This window comes from Pan paniscus, chromosome 4 (assembly GCF_029289425.2).
Source record: "Pan paniscus chromosome 4, NHGRI_mPanPan1-v2.0_pri, whole genome shotgun sequence".
In the NCBI taxonomy this organism is placed as follows: domain Eukaryota; kingdom Metazoa; phylum Chordata; class Mammalia; order Primates; family Hominidae; genus Pan; species Pan paniscus.
Genome location: NC_073253.2, coordinates 39,963,491 through 39,976,695, shown reverse-complemented (window position 1 = coordinate 39,976,695; position 13,205 = coordinate 39,963,491).

The following is a 13,205-nucleotide window of genomic DNA, read 5'->3' as shown; positions in this document are numbered from 1 at the left end:
GCCAGCCACAAATTCCAGATTGTCACTGGTACTTCTCTCCATCTGGCTACAAATTTGTGGGTTTCCACAGCCTCCTCCTGAGGTTTGATAATTTGCTAGAACAACTCACAGAACTCAGGAAAGTGCTTTACTTGCCATTACTTGTTTATTATGAGGGATACAACAAGTAAACAGAGGAGATGCAGAGGACAAGGTAGGGATTTGGAGCTTCCATGCCCTCTAGGCACACCATTCTCCCAGCACCTCATGGTATTCACCAACCCAGAACTTTTCTAAACCCTAATGTTTAGTGGTTTTAATGAAGGTTTCATTAAGTAGGCACAATGGATTAAATAATTGGCCATTAGTGACTAACCCAGTCTCCACCTTCTCCTTCCTGCCTGGAGGTTGGAGTGCTGGCCTAAAAATTCCAACCATCTAACATGCCTAACCATGGTCTTTCTGGTGACCAGCTCCCACCCTAACACTATCTAGGTGCCCCCAGTTGCCAGTCGTCTCATTAGCACATAAAATATGCTAGTAGGCTGGGGGCAGTGGCTCATGCCTATAATCTTAGCACAGGGGGAGGCCAAGGTGGGAGGATTGCTTGAGCCTGGGAGATCAAGACCAGCCTCCTCAACATAGTGAGAACCTCACCTCTAAAATTTTTTTTTTTTTAGACAGAGTCTTGCTCTGTCATCCAGGCTGGAGTACAGTGGCATGATCTCGGCTCACTACAACCTCTGCCTCCTGGGTTCAAGCGATTCTCTTGCCTCACCCTCCCAAGTAGCTGGGACTACAGGTGCGTACCACCACACCTGGCTAATTTTTTGTATCTTTTTTTTTTAGTAGAGAACAGGTTTCACTGTGTTTGCCAGGATGGTCTCAATCTCCTGACCTCAAGTGATCCACCTGCCTTGGCCTCCCAAAGAGCTGGGATTACAGGCATGAGACACCACGCCTGGCCATTTTTTTTTTTTTAATTAGCTGAGCGTGGTGGTGCGCACCTATAGTCCCAGCTACTTGGGCGGCTGAGGTGGGAGAATTGCTTGAGCCTGTAAGGTTGAGGCTGCAGTGAGCTCTGGTTGTGCTACTGTACTCCAGCGTGGGCAACAGAGCAAGACCCTGTTTCAAAAAAAAAAAAAAAGCCAGTATCATTCCAAGGGATTCCAAAGGTTTTAGTTTAGGAGCTGTGTACCAGGAACAAAGACTAAATTTTCTTTTTAGTATATCATAGTATCCTGCAAAAACTAACAAACTCATCACCTGCTAAATTTCTGAAACTGGGGATACATACACAACACTCTATTTAAAAGGGCAGTTGTCTTCTCTGGGTTTCTGGATCTGATAACATACAACCAGTTATCACATATCAACATAACAAATTGCTTAAAATTGTATGTTATTTATACTTACATAAACTAAAATGTGCCATCCCTTTGCTCCAGCATCTCCAGGGATAATCCCTATGCCACCCTCAGGCTGGCACTCCATGACCTGATCCCTCCTATGCCCTGACTAGGAGTGGGCAGCTAACCCACACTGACCCACTTGACCTCTCACACATGCATTTGAATTGAGGGACACAGAGACCAGGAGCTGGAAGCCGCATGCTATTAACAGTAGAGCTCTAATGAGAAGATCCCCAAACTCATGCATCAAGGTCCCTTTCCTCCCTGAATCCTGCTTATTTAACTTTTGCTTAGACTTCATAAGATCTGGTGCTCCATTTCAGACTTGTACTACTCTAGGCATTGTTTGCAGCAAACATAAAAGAGATATGTACTTCAATGTGGCAGATTCATTGGTTATCTCTTCCTTGCTGTTTTTCCCAACAGAGGTTAGAAAACATCAATATTCTATTTCTCTGCTTCTCTTGCCTTTAAGGGTGCCAGAGTTCTGGTCAAGGACACATACATAGAAGTCTTTGGGAGAAGTTTAGGGAAAGGATTTTTATGATAAATGAGTCAGGTGCAGCTGGTATGCCTTTTCACCTTATTCTTGATTTGAACTAAGATGTAATACTAGGAGCCTCAGCACCCACCTTGAAGCTATGTGGGAAAGGCCAGCAGAATTGTAGAGGTGCTGTCCCTGACATTGTGGAGCTGCTGAATCAATGCCAGTAACCACCCACCTCCAGATTTCTTGATATGAGAGGGAAAAAATGTTTGAGCCACTGTGAGTTAGGTTCTCCATTCTCCATTGCCTGCTGCTGAAATGAAGAGTTCAAAAGCAATTCCTCCATTAAGACTGATTGCCCTCGTGCAAAGAAATACTTCCTGCTATGTAAGCAGTAACTCAAAAAGTAAAATTCACTAATTCTATGCTGCCTGCAATTATTTCCTAATCACTCCACATGCTCTTCCACAAATTGAACTTCTTAATCATGGGAACTAAATCATCTACCTTACTTAAAATTTCCACAATCCCTGAGCAGGCTGGACAATTGGAAAAATGCTTTTAAAATTCTTTCCATAGCCACTAGGGCTCCAAATAAAGTACATCCCCAGAGTCAGTAAACAGTTTCAGGAAGTAGTACCTTTGGAACTAAACAAACCAAAAAAAACCCCTGTGATTCACTACAGGCAGAAGAGTTTCACGCGGAGAGAGACCTTATAAATGTGTGGTTGCAGATAATAGTGTTTCATGTATAAAAGCAAGGATAAAGCCACTTGGCAAAAGAAAAAATTGTATTTACACCTCATACCACAAGAATAGACTACAAAGGGATCAGAAATGTTAATGTAAAGAATGAAATCAAACAAGAACTAAAAGAAAACACAGATAAATTTTTTATAACTTAGGTGTGGTGAAAGGCTAAGTATAACTCAAAATGTAGATGCAATAAAGGAAATACTGCATTTTTTTTTTTTTCAGATGAAATCTGTCTCTGTCACCCAGGCTGGAGTGCAGTGGCACGATCTTGGCTCACCACAAGCTCCGCCTCCCGGGTTCACGCCATTCTCCTGCCTCAGCCTCCCGAGTAGCTGGGACTACAGGCGCCTGCCACCACGGCTGGCTAATTTTTTGTATTTTTAGTAGAGACAGGGTTTCACCGTGTTACCCAGGATGGTCTCGATCTCCTGACCTTGTGATCCGCCCGCCTCAGCCTACTAAAGTGCTGGGATTACAGGCATGAGCCACCACGCCTGGCCAAGGAAATACTACATTTTTTTAAAACCACAAGTTTTTGCATGGCAAACACCACCATAAATAAGCAAAGTCAAAAAACAACTGACAAACTGGAAGAAATATTTGCAAAATACATCACAACAACAAGCAAATCTCAAATGTAATAGCATATAGCAAGTAACAGTGACACAGATTAGAGCAACTCTGTAGGCAAGTAAGAATGTATATTAACACTTACCCAGCTCTCATTCATTTTAGGATTTATTTTATTTATTTATTTTAATTTTAATTTTAATTTTTTGAGATGGAGTCTTGCTCTGTGCTCACTGCAACTTCCGCTTTCCTGGTTCAAGTAATTCTTGTGCCTCAGCCTCCTGAGTCGCTAGGATTACAGGCACCCGCCACCATACGTGGCTAATTTTTATATTTTTAGTAGAGATGGAGGTTTCACCACGTTGGCCAGGCTGGTCTCGAACTCCTGACCTCAAGTGATCTGCCCTGTTTGACCTCCCAAAGTACTGGGATTACAGGTATGAGCCACCACGCCTGGCCACCACTTTAGGATTTAATAGTGAAATATTAAAGGCAGAAATATTGGAATACTTAACTATTTACGATAGACTCCTTCCAATAGTCAGGGAGTTTCCAACTTAGTGTGTATAAGAATTTTTGTCAAAGCTGTAAAAACAAAATTTGTATACTGTATTTTAAGAAATATAAAGGGATTTCAATGGTATTTTTGACTCTGACATTTTTCCTCCTCATTTTTTTTTAAAGACCTTGAGATCCTATTGGAGTTAATTTTTCTTTTTGCACTGATTTTAGAATGAACCTAACTCTCACAAATAATATGCCTCCTCTGTCTGACAAAATGAGATATTAGATATTGGAAACATAGTAACCACCTATCTGTCAAAACTTCAAAAATTCCTACTTAACTACCCATTAACTCTCTTGTTCTTTCTTTGAAATACTTACTGAAAGAAATATTTGTTGGTTTCACTTGGCTAGAGAAATTCCTGCTTAATAGTATTTATAAAAAGAGTCAGAATTTCACTAATGTTAGGACCATCAACAAACATACATATTGGTCACTTTCCATGCATTATAATCCAGGCTTACTTGGAAGCCTAAAAATGTTGAAGGCTACCAGGTATGGAGACCAGGACTATTCAGAGGCCAAGGACAACCAGAGTGAGAAGAGAGGCCTTTAGAATGTGGTCTGTGAATGAAATACTATTGTCCAAGCTTTAGGAAGGAATTACAAAAATCTCAGGGGGAACAGGTCTTCTAAAACAACTTAGGGCTTGCCATCAAAAGAGGCCAAATGGGAAAGTAAAAGGAATGAAAGTCTGGTATAGCAGCCCATAATGCATTCCTTATAGCAGACACAGTACTCTGCTACGTTTCCTGGCCATACCTCCTCTTCAGCTGCAGGTGTGGTAGAGTCTACCAGGTAGACAGTTCCTGGCAAGCTGAAGGCTTCCCTGCTCAAGTGCCCATCATCGTGTCTTTCACCTTTCCTGCCTCAAGGCTTTTCTAAAGCCTAAATATTTCAGCCCTTGCACACACAAAGCTGGCAATGTTTCTTAGAGGGCATTTCTCAGCCAAAGAGGGTCTGGAGTTGATGGATAAATGTCTCACCTCACCTCCACCCCCATCCTTCAGGGGTGCATTCTACAGTTTTTTTTAGAGGGTCCCCAGCAGTATTAAGCCCAGTTGCCCACAATGGTAACTAGCTAAATAATACTTCCGATGATGGCCTTTCCTTCTTCCCTGTTAACCTTTCTTTTTATCCTTATTCTGACTTCCTGGGATCATTCCCCAAAGATACTATTATACTCCAGTTTTTTACTCAGTCTTTGTTCTGGGGTTCCCAAACCAAGACAGTCCTACTCATGGTAGAGGAGGAATAACATCAACTGAAAAGGCTGGGCACAGTGGCTCATGCTTGTAATCCCAGCACTTTGGGAGGCTGAGGCGGGCAGATCATGAGGTCAGCAGTTCGAGACCAGCCAGGCCAACATAGTGAAACTCCGTCTCTACTAAAAATACAAAAATTACCTGGCGTGGTGGTGCACGCCTGTAATCCCAGCTACTCGGGAGGTTGAGGCAGAAGAATTGCTTGAACCTGGGAGGTGGAGTTTGCAGTGAGCCAAGACAGTGCCACTGCACTCCAGCCTGGGTGACAGAGTGAGACTGTCTCAAAAAAAAAGATCAACTGAAGAAACAGGGTGAAGTTTCAGACTCAGTTTGCCCTTCTTGAAAAGAAGAATGAAACCAAGAGAAGTAGGTGTATCTACCTATGCAGAGAAGGAGTGGAAAGGAGTGATTCTGCTATATTTAAGGCCTGCCTTAAGGCAGGATGCCTTCCTTCTCTGTACCAAACTATATTTCTTTTTCTTTTTATTTCTAGAGGCAGAGATTAGTCAAACTCTTTCACTGTTTCTTCATGCCGTATTAAATACACTGTTAAGCAATGGACAGATATTACCATCTGTGCTTTGAGCTCTTTACCAAAATTGGGATTATCTGGTGATCTAAGCAGTCTTAGATTCCAAAAGTTAGTTGGTTTCCTTGGTAAGGGCTAGGGTAGAGACAGAAGATTTTGTTCATAGCCTATGGCCAAGCTCCTGTAGGATTTCCAAAGCAACTGTTTAAATAAATGGCTGGGCAAGAAGAGAGGCTGTCCTGGCTGCTTTCATTGTCTTCTTTAGGGCAAAAATTATTGGCCCTTCGTGACATCACTTATAAATTTTTAAGTTTCCGTGGTGTACACGGGTCAATTCCTTCCTAAATTATTTATAGTGATATATATATGTGCATGTGTGTATATATCAGTATCTATATATCTATATCTCAAAAGAACAAGCAAGCAGGAGTTCTCAACAGACAAGCATTGAACAGAGTCTTTGCAGACATTTGGTGTTCTTTTCCTTTGGGGAAGACATGAAGCCTATCTTTCTGGAAGAAGCACAGAGACCTTGGTAATATCTTGCTTGAGAAAGGTGGATAGTTTGTTAATCCGTTTCCTTTCCACGAGAAGGGAAAAACTAGCTTCAGGAGTGCTGAGACCTAACTAGGGAGATTTTACCAAGAATGTCTCATAACATGCTGTCATTGAAGTAGCACGAGTTACCCAAAGTCTGGAAAGTACAAAGTAAGGGGGAAAAGTAAGATTTTAGGGATAAATCCAGCCAGAAAACTTATCAGGGCTCATTGTGCCCCCAAATCCATGGGCTTTGGAAGCACAAATAACTGCAGCTTCGGTTCAGTGCAGCTGGGACAAATATGGAAAGAACTGGAAGCCTTCTCTGGGAGGCAGGTCTCACAGGCCTAAGAAATTTCAGAGTGGGAGGCAGCCTGTGGTACAGGGTCAAAGCAGCACTGAGAACTTGCTGGGTATTAAAAACATGCAAAAGAAAAAGCAAGGAATCTGGATCAGAGGGAAATCAAGATCACAAATTGCTTGGAAAGTTGCTGTAATTCATTCATTCATTGACTGTTAATAGGTACTGGAGGTATAGCAACGAATAAGACCAGTGATGCCTTTTTTTTTTTTCTATTTTAAGAGACAGAATAGTTTGTTAGTTCCCTAGATTATTTCTTAATGGTGGACCATTTGTAACATTATACATTGAAACACTTAGCTAAAAGTCAAGTCTAGGTGTTATTAAGAATTCCATTGACATTTCAAGCTAATGTTTATAAAATAATACATCTTTGATATTAGACTTATGTCCTTTCCTATTCCCCCAAAATCTTGATAGTAAAATTGTTTCCTGTTTTTGAGTTAGGTGATCAACAAATGTATCGTGTACTTATTATGTGCTCACCCAGTATGTGGATAGCATGGAAGATGCTTTTTTCAGTTTTGAGCTGGGCATATTGTTGTGAAAAATAAAGATTACATTTCCAGCTTCCTTGTACTTAGGTATGACCTTGTAGTTCTGGCCACTGAGATATAAAATGTGAGATATAAAAAAACAGCTAACAAGGGCTGAGGTTTTTTTTTGTTTGTTAGTTTGTTTGTTTGTTTTTGCCCTTTTGTCTTGAACCTGTTCCTTCCAGAGGGACCGAAACGCAGATATGAAGGTTGGCACTCCAGTTGCCATCTTGGACCACAAGTGACACTGGGGATGGAAGCTGCATGCTGAGCATGGTGGAGCAGGGAGACAGGAGGGTCCCGGAAAGCATCATGGGCTGCCATGCTAGTCCTGGATTATCAATCTCCAGTTTCCTTTACCCAAGAAATAAATAAATGCTTATCTTTTTAAGCTTCTTTTGAGTTATCTGTTACTTGTAGCCAAATTTGTTGCAATTTGCAGCAGATATAGTTAGAGTTCTGTAGCTTATTTGGGCCATTTTTACTTATAAGTGACAGTAACTTTGCATTAAAAGATTGCCTAGCTAGGTATTGCCTTGAACAATTGCTGTTAGGCTTCTCTTTCAATGGGGTTGCTCAGAAAAGCTGAGGCAGGTCCCCTTAGACCATTATCCTTCCATCTTTTTTTCACACTTGCCTGGTAGGATCTTATCCAGCTCTTTTCCGAGCTCTTCCTTATCTCCTCCCTCCATTTTCATTTCCTTCTGGTCTCTGTCAACTGATTTTGCTCTCTGGGAGCTTATATAAAGCTAGGAATGAGCCGGGCGTGGTGGCTCACATCTGTAATCCCAGCACTTTGGGAGGCCAAGGCGGGTGGATCACCTGAGGTCAGGAGTTCGAGAGCCTGGCCAACATGGCGAAACCCCATCTCTACTAAAAAAAATACAAAAATTAGCTGGGCTTGGTGGTGGGCTCCTGTAATCCCAGCTACTCGGGAGGGTGAGGCAGGAGAATTGCTTGAACCTGGGAGGCAGAGGTTGTAATCCTCCTGCCTCAGACTCCCATAGTGCTGGGATTATAGGCATGAGCCACTGTGCCTGGCCCAGAGTTTGCTCTTGAGGGAGAAGTGGTGCTCATACTTGGGTCACAATTAGTTCTAATTTGTTCCACTCCTTTTTTTTTTTTTTTTTTTTTTTTGAGAGAGTCTCGCTCTGTGGCCCAGGCTAGAGTACAGTGGCACGATCTCAGCTCACTGCAACCTCTGCCTCCCAGGCTCCAGGGATTCTCCTGCCTCAGCCTACCTAGTAGCTGGGACTACAGGTGTGCACCACCACACCCGACTAATGTTTGTATTTTTAGTAGACATGGGGTTTCTCTATGTTGGCCAGGCTGGTCTTGAACTCCTGGCCTCAGGTGATCCACCCACCTTGGCCTACCAAAGTGTTGGGATTACAGACAGGCGTGAGCCACCACACCCTGTCTGTTTCATTCTTTCTTGATCTTTCATTGACTTCTGTGTGAACCAAATCCCTAAGAATCTCAGACATGGACACTTACGCATCATCATAGTTATACTGTTTCTACATTACGCAGGTTTCCCAGAAGAAAATAAATTCCTTTAAAAGAAAAAAAAATTATTCTAATACAATTTGTTACTACTACCCAACTTATTCTACAAAGCTAGGGCAAGGTCTAAAGAGAGGAATGGAGAAAACAAACAAGACCAGTTAAACAGTGAAAGCAGGCTCAGTGGACAGCAGAAATCTTTGTGTGTACTCAGTCTTGTAGAGACGTTTCTTCCTAAGGTCAAGAGAGGCTTCATCTATTCATTTCCTTTTGGGAAGTTTTAGGAACAAAGAAGCAGTATCTTTAGTTTTGTTATTGAGGAGCAGCAGCTGAGACTTTCGTGCATGTAAAATGTCACCACTAGGGACTTTGAGATCTTCTGCCAAGCTGCTCATGACTTCCTTACCTTTTAAATGTCTTGTATTCTATAGTACTTTAAGATTTCTAACCAATTAAATTTTCTTCTATATCTGCATCACCTCCATTCTCATGCTCACAATACTAGCCTTTGTGCCTAGAATAGACTTCAGACCATTTCCTCCTCTTGTTCAAAACACAACCCAAACTTTTCTCACTGGACCCTGTGTATACCTCACTCAGAACACTGACCATGTTATCTAGGAAGGGTTTGTTTGTATATATTTTCCTATTTAACTCTCTGCCTTGAGGGCCTAACTCTTTGCCTATCATAGAGTAAGGCCCTCAGTGGATATCTACTGACCTTTGGCAGGAGTGATAGTCAGTCATCATATCTGCCAACAGCTATGTGTGGTCAATTATCATTTGCAATAAGCTAGTCTAAAAAAATTATCCTGAAATTTAAAATTACATAACAAAACAAAAAAACACTGTGCAGGACAAAGAGAAAGAAAACTGCCCAAGGCTGGAAAATACAAATTTGAACACAGCTGGGAGCTGTAAAGGGAAACAAATAAGTACAACTCTTCAGTGATATTATGAAAAGTCTTTTGTAATGAAGCATCAGAAAATTAAACAATCATACGATATGTACTAATACAAAATAGTGCATATTATGCTAATACAAAAGATAAGACAGTGGAGTGGTTTAGGGCATATGCTTGGGAGCCACATTTCAAAGTTTATATTCTGGCTCTGCTACTTCCAAGCTATGTGGATTTAGGCAAATTACCTAACATCTCTGTTTCTGTAGCTTCATCCTTTGTAAAATGCAGATTCTACTATTGTTTTCCTCAGTGGACTTTTAATAAAAGGAGTTAATATATCAAAAGCACTTAGACAAGTGGCTGACATATAGAAGCAGCAATATAAATATTTTAGTATTATTGTTGTTGTTATAATTCCCCATCTTTAAGCATGACTCATGACAACAAAAACCAGAAATGTTAAGGTTGGAAGCCTAACACATTTATATATGTAAATAGTAAAGATGATGGATTAAGATGGCAATGTGGGTCATTCATTACTTTTAAAGGGGGTCTTAACATTATACTTTTAGGCGGGTGCGGTAGTTCACGCTTGTAATCCCAGCACTTTGGGAAGCTGAGGCAGGCGGGTCGCTTGAGGTCAGGAGCTCGAGACCAGCCTGGCCAATATGGCGAAACCCCGTCTCTATTAAAAATACAAAAATTGGGCCAGGCGCGGTGGCTCACGCCTGTAATCCCAGCACGTTGGGGGGCCGAGGCGGGCGGATCACGAGGTCAGGAGATTGAGACCATCCTGGCTAACACGGTGAAACCCCGTCTCTACTAAAAATACAAAAAAATTAGCCGGGCGTGGTGGCTGACACCTGCAGTCCCAGCTACTTGGGAAGCTGAGTCAGAAGAATGGCGTGAACCCAGGAGGCGGAGCTTGCAGTGAGCCAAGATCGCCCCACTGCACTCCAGTATGGGCGACCGAACGAGACTCCGTCTCAAAAAGAAAAACAAAGTGTATGTATACATATATATATACACACACACACACACACAAATTAGCCGGGCATGGTGGTGCACCCCTGTAATCCCAGCTACCCAGGAGACTGAGGCAAGAGAATCGCTGAACCCAGAAGGCAGAGGTTTCAGTGAGCTAAGATCGTGTTACTGAGAGGTGACAGCGTGCTGGCAGTCCTCAGAGCCCTCGCTTGCTCTTGGCACCTCCTCTGCCTGGGCTCCCACTTTGGCAGCATTTGAGGAGCCCTTCAGCCCCCCCCCCCCCCACTGCACTGTGGGAGCCATTTTCTGGGCTGGCCAAGGCTGGAGCCCACTCCCTCAGCTTGCAGGGAGGTGTGGAGGGAGAGGCGTGAGCGGGAACCGGGGCTGCGTGCGGCGCTTGCGGGCCAGCTGGAGTTCCGGGTGGGCGTGGGCTTGGCGGGCCCCACACTCGGAGCAGCCGGCCAGCCCTGCTGGCCCCGGGCAATGAGGGACTTAGCACCCAGGCCAGTGGCTGCGGAGGATGTACTGGGTCCCCTAGCAGTGCCAGCCCACCGGCGCTGCGCTCGATTTCTCACCGAGCCTTAGCTGCCTTCCCGCGGGGCAGGGTTCGGGACCTGCCGCCCGCCATGCCTGAGCCTCCCACCCACTCCGTGGGTTCCTGTGCAGCCCCAGCCTCTCCGACGAGCACCACCCCCTGCTCCACGGTGCCCAGTCCCATCGACCACCCAAGGGCTGAGGAGTGTGAGCGCACGGCGCGGGACTGGCAGGCAGCTCCACCTGCAGCCCTGGTGCAGGATCCACTGGGTGAAGCCAGCTGGGCTCCTGAGTCTGGTGGGGACGTGGAGAGTCTTTATATCTAGCTCAGGGATTGTAAATACACCATTCAGCACCCTGTGTTTAGCTCAAGGTTTGTGAGTGCACCAATCGACACTCTGTATCTAGCTGCTCTGGTGGGGCCTTGGAGAACCTTTATGTCTAGCTCAGGGATTGTAAACACACCAATCAGCACCCTGTGTTTAGCTCAAGGTTTGTGAGTGCACCAATCGACACTCTGTATCTAGATGCTCTGGTGGGGCCTTGAAGAACCTGTGTGTGGAAACTGTATCTAACTAATCTGATGGGGACGTGGAGAACCTTTGTATCTAGCTCAGGGATTGTAAACGCACCAATCAGTGCCCTGACAAAACAGGCCACTCGACTCTACCAATCAGCAGGATGTGGGTGGGGCCAGATAAGAGAATAAAAGCAGGCTGCCCGAGCCAGCATTGGCAACCAGGTCGGGTTCCCTTCCACACTGTGGAAGCTTGGTGTTTTCGCTCTTTGCAATAAATCTTGCTACTGCTCACTCTTTGGGTCCACGCTGCTTTTATGAGCTGTAACACTCACCGCGAAGGTCTGCAGCTTCACTCCTGAACCCAGCAAGACTAAGAGCCCACTGGGAGGAACGAAAAACTCCGGACGCGCTGCCTTAAGAGCTATAACACTCACCGCGAAGGTCTGCAGCTTCACTCCTGAGCCAGCGAGACCACGAACCCACCAGAAGAAAGAAACTCCGAACACATCTGAACATCACAAGGGACAGACTCCAGACGCGCCACCTTAAGAGCTGTTAACACTCACCGCGAGAGTCCACGGCTTCATTCTTGAAGTCAGTGAGACCAAGAACCCACCAATTCCGGACACATTACTGCACGCCAGCCTGGGCTCTGTCTCTAAAAATAAAAAAATTATACTTTTATAAACTCTTTCCTTGAAGGGTTAAATGCATATGAGGAAGCGGCACATGGACTTCCTTGGCGCTTCCCCCACCCTCCCTTTCTACCTTGTGTCCATACCAAATTTTGTGATTTATCACTAAGTACAAATTATTAAGTGCTATAAAGATTCTTTTGAAATACCTTTTGGGAAGGATATAGAATTTATTTTAAGAGCATAAAACTAGACAACTGGTGTTTCTTTATTGCTTGCTTTGGAACTCATATTCCTATTGGAGTTCTCAATTAGGCAGTTTGCGAATGAAAATTTCTAAATCTTGGGCTAAAGCCTGTTTTGGTAACAACTTTATAGTCCTTATTTGAATTACATTAGTAGGCATGTGTCAACCTGTAACTTCTGAGATATTTGGTCCTTGAGACTTCTAGCGGCATTAAAAATATGACAGGTTCTAGGCTCTCGGTACTTACACACTTTTCTCTCTTTTTTTTTTGACAAGGCTGCTAAGAGAACACTGCAATCTTTGGGTAGTTCACCCGTTTTCTTTTCTGTGCAAGGTTCATAAAGGCAGGCACTATATCTGTCATGTTTGTCACTATATCTCCCATGCCAACCACAGTGTGTACTTCACATAATGAGCATTTCAAAGGCAACATTTGGTAAAGAGATATGAATGAAGGTCTTACACTGAAGCAGTGGGGAACAGTAGAACCAGCCTAAGCATTAGATCTGGGTTCAAATTCCAGTTTTGCTCATTATCTATGTGATCTACAGCAAGTTGCTTGACAAACTTTAGTTTTTACTTTTTTGTAAAATGGGAATAATACCTATTATATAAGGATTATAAGAATCTATAATCATTTATTAAAACTAAGGAGTGTTTAGTGTTTTCTTCGTAATGTGTTTCAAAATATGGGCTTTAAAAATTGAGTGAAATACAATTCCTGTCCTTAATAAATTTCCACATACGATAGTAAGACAAATAAAAAAATATTACGGAAATTTTATGGGTTTTCAAGGTCGGGAGTGATGACGTGTTTGAGGGAATTAGGAAAGGAGGTGGTATATGAAAAAGTCCTTAAGGGATATTTGGGATC